The sequence below is a fragment of the Nomascus leucogenys genome, chromosome 21 (genome assembly GCF_006542625.1).
Source record: "Nomascus leucogenys isolate Asia chromosome 21, Asia_NLE_v1, whole genome shotgun sequence".
Lineage (NCBI taxonomy): Eukaryota > Metazoa > Chordata > Mammalia > Primates > Hylobatidae > Nomascus > Nomascus leucogenys.
This window is the reverse complement of record NC_044401.1, coordinates 18,120,553-18,128,037: the sequence shown is the minus strand read 5'-3', so window position 1 is coordinate 18,128,037 and position 7,485 is coordinate 18,120,553. Positions and strand designations below refer to the sequence as shown.

The following is a 7,485-nucleotide window of genomic DNA, read 5'->3' as shown; positions in this document are numbered from 1 at the left end:
ATATATGTCTGTATATATATATATATATATATATATATATGCAGCAATCTTGCAGATTTATGCAGTCCTGCATAATTTTTGCATTTTCTCAGTTCACACAGTAAGTACTCGTTAAGACCTTGTTGTAGGACAAGCACTGTGCAAAAAACTGTTGAGAAAGAAATAAATTATATATATATAATATATATATAAATTATATTCTTTTGAGAGTATATATATATAATCATGCTACAAGCTTTTATATTGTAGTTTGATTATATTTATACTTAAAAGAGTATAATTTATATATATGTTATACATGCATAACATATATCTATATATAAGTTATTTCTTTCTCAACAGTTTTTAACACAGTGCTTGGTACTTTATATTGATCTAGTTAATTATAATTTTAAAAACTTGTGAAGATAATATTATCAGCCCTTTTGTAGGTTAGTAAATTGAAATTTAGAGAGGTCATTTTGTTGTCCAAGATCACACATGCTGAAGATAACAGAAGCCAGGACTCAAACAAACCTAGCTTTTTCTGATTTGAATACAACTTTGACAGAATATACAGAAGTTCTCAACTCTTCTGCATCATTGCTTTTACTCAGATTAAGTCCTCATACAATTAACAATATTCCTCCATGAATGATGTTCTTGGAACTATGCAGCAGATAGGAGCAGGTCGGTTCTGCAAATGTTCTGAGCTGATAATATATACTCACTCCGATTAGGATGAGTATGTGAAGGGAGAGGCTCATGCCTTAACATTGCAACACAGCCTTCACTGATTCCTTCAAAGTGAAGTGTCTCCAGTTTAAATGTTCAGGTTCTATTTAAGCATTTTGGTATTCAGTCATTATATTTTCTCTGTTAACACAAATTGCTTCCCACTTATTCTTAGGCTACTTTCCAGAGACTCTGTAATGTCCTTAACTTTTGAATTGAGATTTTTGGAAGTCCAGGATATGCTTCACTTCCAGCCCCAGTGAGCAAATGGGGAGCAATGTTCCTGAAGATTGTGACTGGATATGCTGCTGCAGATTATTACGATATCTAAGTGAGGTACCAGTAGTCCATAGGACACAATTTTTTTAATAAGTCAAATCTAACTCTACTGCTAAGGTGTTAAAGACATATAAAATGTTAAAATCATTTACTTATTTTAATATATTATGTTACTTAATATTCTCTTAGGTTTCACATGCTAAATTTCAGTCTACAATAAATTTTATAGCCAAATTTAAAACTCTCAAAATAGAATTTTAATAGAAATGCTAAGATATTCTCAGCGTAGCTGTATAAAATTTGCAGAGTTTTTTAAAGAACCATTCCCGTCATGGTTTAAAACATATGGCAGGTCTTTTTTGGAAGTCGTCTGATGCTATGTAGAATTTGTAGTTACAAATATTCTGCCATTTAAATAAGCTCACTCAACTTCACCTTTCTGAATTAGCAGAACTTAACTATTCATTGTCAACTGATTCATGAATATAGATCCAAGCTTCATTTGCAACATATGGCTTAAAGATAATAAATTTAAATGCCTGATGTAAAGTAAATTAGAACTGGGATTGTAATGCTGATAGCTTTTTCTACGAGACTCTTATAACATCTGTCCAGAAACCTTAATTTTTTTCAGATGTTTTTCACACATGCTGCTTCAAGGCTGTATATGCATATGTGTTGTAACTGTCCTTCAAGAGAATAATTAGAAAAGTTAGTTATTATTTAAGAATTCAAAGGTATATGTGTGACAAAATAAAACTGTATAACATCACTTTTCGAAGAGCTTAATAGTTACCAATAGACAAGAAAAGAATATTACAATAAAAAATTAGACATTGGGTTGGGATTTGAACAGGTAAAATGCTTCTAAATAGATTTCTATATCAAAAACAGACACTATTTTAGATACAGCAACTCTTGTTTTTTAAGCTTTTTTATGTATGACAGGAATTAGGATTTAGAAACTGAATTTCCCAGTATCTCTTGTCAATATGGTTAGATCCCAACAAGGAAAGGTAATTACAAAATATTTCGGAGATAGAAGAAAAGTAGAATAATTATTTTTCAGTCAAGCTCTGGGCAGACATGCTGCCGTGAGGTTTTGCCAGCACCTTCCATATGTCCTCCTGAGAACCATCCAGTCTAATATTGTAGGCAGTTGAGAACATCAATGCTAATTTTCTGCATTCTTCTACTCCTGGTTTTGTAAAGTTTACTGAAAGTTCCCTGATCTTCACTACTCTAGCCCCTCCAGCAAATATGCAGACCTCTAATTCCCAGTGTTAAATTCTTTTCTATTTGAAATATCTCTGATACTTTCTGTCTTCATGACTCTTACTGATGGGTTACATCCACTATGCAAGCTTGTGATTTGTTTAAAGAAATTGGGCTAGATTTCTGTCATTTAAAAATATTACAATAGATAAAAAAGTAAAACCTTTTCAACAACCCAGAGACATTTAATCAACAGTTTTTATCAATATATGTTTCAAGAGAGAAAAATGTATTAATATTTCATTAACATTAATATCATCAGAAATTTCCACTGCCATGAATGTATCCTTAGAGCACCTGTAGAACTTCAGAGTGCATCATTTATATCCCAGACTAAGCATATGGCACTGCTAAAGTTGTGTAGGACAGTCTGTGTACCACAACCCGTGTAGCTACACTAAGGTACCTGCTGTTACAATACAGTTTCTGTTGAAGAAAAAAAAAAAGCTCATACTTTCAAATATTTTTTTTCAAATGTAATACAATTACACCAATTCAGGTTTTTGCTTTGTTTTGTTTTGTTGTTTAAAAGAGATGGTGTCTTACTATGTTGCCAAAGCTAGATTCAAACTCATGGGCTCAAGCAATTCTCCCGCTTCATCCTTCAAAGTAGCTGGGACTACAGGCATGTGCCACCACTCACAGCTAGCCAATGCAGTTTTTTCAATCAAGTTGAGCCATATTTATATAATTGACTATAGATCTATAATCAACCACATATGAAGGAAAGTATCTGATCCAGCCTAGAAGCTATGATATTGTCTGAAATAGTTGAATTAAAAAAAAAGATGGAAAGAGTAGATTAAAAATAAAATTACATTTTAAGACACAAAAGTAGTTTTAAGAAGTTCATGAGGTGTCAAAACTCAATAGAACAATTTCTGATAAGCTCCTTATTAAATAGACTGGAAACTCAGGAAAACAGTTTGGCTAAATTAGTTAACTTAATTTTTCTTTTCTTTTTTTTTTTTTTTTTTTTTTTCCGAGACAGAGTCTCACTCTGTCGCTCAGGCTGGAGTGTAATGGTGCCATCTCAGCTCACTGCAACCTCCGCCTCCTGGGTTCAAGCAATTCTCCTGCCTCAGCCTCCCAGAGAGCTGGGACTACAGGTGCGTGCCACCATGCCCAGCTAGTTTTTTGTATTTTTAGTAGAGACAGGGTTTCACCGTGTTAGCCAGAATGGTCTTGATCTCTTAACCTCGTGATCTGTCTGTCTCGGCCTCCCAAAGTGCTAGGATTACAGTCATGAGCCACCACACCTGGCCGTTAACTTAAGTTTTTCAACAAATTTTGCCAGAGGATATGGAATAAAATATATCTGATTTTATTCTGATAAATTCCCTGTGAATATAAAGATTTATTGTAAATTTTACTTTACATATAGCTTAATATATGGGATAGCAAATTGTACAGTAGACTGTAGAGTATTACTCATCAAATTCGTGGTCACCTATAGTAATTCAAAATAATACCTAAGTAAGAAAAGAAAATGATGGTTAGTCTGATATCATTGTTGATACTTAGAAAATATTAATAGTAAAGGCATAAGTTTTATTAGTTTTAAATAAAATTCAAATTATGTATACCTAACTATAAGAAAGAGAGTAAATCCATAGAGTGTAGAGGTGGAAAAGCAGTCTTTTGATTATAATTTTGGAGTGTAACAGTTTTTGTGTTAATGTGTGTGTGTCTTTTTCTTAATGTATATATTATTTGAGAATCCTCATTTATATCAATGAATCTGTTTTAATCTAACAAGATATTTTAATCTAACATGTTATTTAATGTTCTGTTGAATAGGTGGTGAACTAAAGTTACACATTATTTCATATTAGCTTAAAGAAAATTTGTGTAGAACAGAGTCCTATGCTTATTAATTTAACCAGCAATGTATATTGAGTGCCTGCTCTGCACCAGGCAGTGTGATAGCAGTTTTATACATGATAATGAACATATCATTTTTCTGTTGCCATAGATTTGTTATTTAGAAACAGACATTAATCACATGTAAATATATAGATGGATAGATCAGTAGATAAACATAATTGAAGAGTAATCGATTTTGAAGCAACGTGCTGGGATGCTGGGAGCTATAGGACTATTTAGGAGATTATCTGACCTAGTCCATGAGACATGAAAACAGACAGTAACTAAGTAAACATTTTCCTAGCAAAATGACATTTGAGCCAAAATATGACAGATTATTTATCAGTTGGAATTCAGACAAGGAAGCAGAGTCATTACAATGTTACTGGTGGAGGGTCTTGACTATGAGTCATCCAGGTTCTTGGCATTTTGAACAAAGATTTTGACAAAACACACAAAGTAACAAAAGAATGAAACAAAAAAAGCACGGATTTATTGAAATAAACGTACACTACACAGAGTGGGAGTAGGCTCAAGCAAGCAGCTCAAGAGGACTGGTTACAGAATTTTCTAGGGTTTAAATACCCTCTAGAGGTTTCCCTTGAGTTACTTGGTTACATCCTATGTAAATGAAGACTTGACCTGTAACTGGTCTGATTAGTTACAGGAGGTGACCAATCAGAGGCTGAAGTGAAGTTACAAAGTTACACTCTATGCACATGAAGACCTGGCCCATGACCAGTCTGATTGATTGAGGGAGGGGACCAATCAGAAGTGCTTTCCATTTTTTGTCTGTGATGCAGTGGAATGGGAGGGGGTGTTGCAAAGGGAGTAGCCTCTGATACCTTTGTTACTTGGGTATAGAGAGGTGGGGTTTTTCTTTTAATTCAGTTTTAGGGAGTCAGTGCATATCGGCCTTAGGTTCTTTGCTTCCAGACCATATTCTCCTGTCTCAATATGAGTTATGGAATTAAAAGTTTAGTACAAGTATTAAACCTTAAGGTTGTAAGGCTAGGTGGGAGAATTGAAGGTTGGAAGAGAAGAGTTAGGCAATCAGAGAACAAGTCACTAGCTTCTGCCTAAAGTACTTCCTGCCTAAGTACCTGCAGCAGAAAAGCTAAGAAAATCCAATTTCATAAGAAGACTGCGAAGGGAAATTCCTAAAGAATTTGAGAGGAAGCTATTATTGTTGTATAACTCTTGCCTTTATTTTGATCTGGGATCACTGCTATTTGTCAGATTATTAGCAGTTGGGTAGAAAAGATAGACATAAAGTGGAGGAGCTCAAAAAAAAGGTCTGAAATCTACCAGATACCCTTGGGCCTCTCTGCCATCTATGTGACCACAAAAACCCACTTAGAGGGTAATTAATGGTAGTTACCTCGCTTCTCAAATCTTCTACAAGTTTCTCTTTAGGCCAACTCTAATCAAGAACCCAACAAAAAGGGGATTCTAGGCAATGTAGTTCCCTACTTAACCAAGTGGCCAATAGAAAAAATAAAGTCTGTATGAGTAACAGCTAGATGATAATGATTTTAGGAAAAAGAGAAACAATCTAGAGACACAGAGGCCTGATGAATGCTGTATGCATCACTTTTATTAATTTTATAATAAAGCAAACCCTTATTTATATGCATAATTTAATGAAAACTTATGTTTTAGTTAGGCTTTTAAGAGAAGTGGATTAAGCATTAAGCATTTGAACAAATCACATACAAATCTTTAAAAAGAAACAAGTTATTAATATCATCATAAGCACAGATGATAAAAGGGAAATATCTACTTGCATTTCTGACTTTTTAAATGAACACTGAAAAGTAGAAGAACAATTTAAGACTTAAGAAATGATGGTTAAGAGGGTTAGCAATTCAGACTTCTGGATATATTTTATGGAAGCTAACATGATCCTGAATTAATTTTCTTCAGAATCTGAAGGCCACATAGTGTTTGCCTTCCTCTGGACAATTTCTTTGTTGTTTTGGGCCATGAAATAGTTCATAGATTCACACCATAGCAAAAAAATTCTTATGCATAGTGGAAATAATTGTTATGTGGCTTATGCAATTAGGAACTTTAGAAAGAGTGAAGTCATGCTGATATAAGAGGATAAGTATTTATTTGATATTAAGTTCAATTGATAGTCTTATCTTCTTTCAATTTTTAAATTTTCTTTTTCTTTTTCTTTCTTATTTGGCTATTGCTTCTAGGCTCTATAATGACTTAGGCAAGTTTTTAATTAAAATGTTGACTATTATACTTATCTGGAAGGGGAGATACCATAGTCATGAAGGTGGTTTTTCCAGGGTGAGGCTAATCCATTGAACTCTGGGTGTGCTGACCCCTGTGATTTCCCCAAATGTGGGAAACTCCACTGCACAATTGGTGGTGGTGGAGGACTATGTTCCTACTCTGCCCTGGTTTTATTTTTTCAACATTAAAATGAAATTTAAAACATAAAAAATAAAAATGTTTATTATTATAAATGGGATGTGAGACCTTTAAAACATCACTTTTGTACTTACATAGCTATATTAAACAATAAGTTGTGTAAGAAACCAGCCCATGAAAAAAAGAATAGACAACTACCTCATAAAATTAAGGTTTTTATTTCGGCAGGAAGAAACTGTACCGTTTGGATTTTATCTAATATTGATGAAAATATCGCTGAAAAATCTCAATTACCGTTAAGTTTTAACTCATTTGATCAATCGAACGTGAACCAAAAACAAACAAAAAAATCAATAAAATACCATGGGAAATAAGTTAGTATGTAATTTAAAATTTACATTGTTAATATAATGGTAGCAGTATCAGATCATCACTTGATTTTTTTTCTAATTTCAAAGAGTATAAAAATAAAATCAGTGTAATTTATAGACCTCATGAATATTTCACAAATCAGATGTAGGTTATTATGAGAATGAGCAAGAAAAGAAGATTTGCTCATATTTATAATTTTTGATGAAATAAAATTATATCTTTTACTTTCTGCTTTTGTTTCACACATCTCCAAACAATTATAATATTACTAGTGTCTATAACAATTTTTTTCAGTAATATAGTAAATACTGAAAAGAACTAATACAGTCAATGAACTAATTTTATTTAACAATGGTAGGAAGAGAAACCTTCTATGCAACTTTAATGACTCCTTGCTCTTAATCTCTTTTCTCAGTTTATATCATGCTTCTAAGAAAATAATATATGACATAAGATATACCTAAATATTTTTAAAGTAGAAGAAACAGTTTCACACAGAAAATGCCACAACCTCCCAATAAAGTACAAGATGTAAACCCATGGGGTGTTTTAAGGTATGGTTGACGGTGAACTCAATCCCTACTCAAATAT

The 7,485-nt window shown here is 32.9% G+C and overlaps 1 non-coding gene across 1 annotated transcript; it reads left to right on the top strand.

Annotated features, from left to right (window-relative positions):
• The first annotated feature begins 6,387 nt into the window (after positions 1-6,387).
• Positions 6,388-6,549, top strand: LOC115832204. Its single transcript, XR_004027640.1, has one exon. It is a non-coding gene; the product is annotated as a U1 spliceosomal RNA (small nuclear RNA).
• The last annotated feature ends 936 nt before the right edge of the window (positions 6,550-7,485 follow it).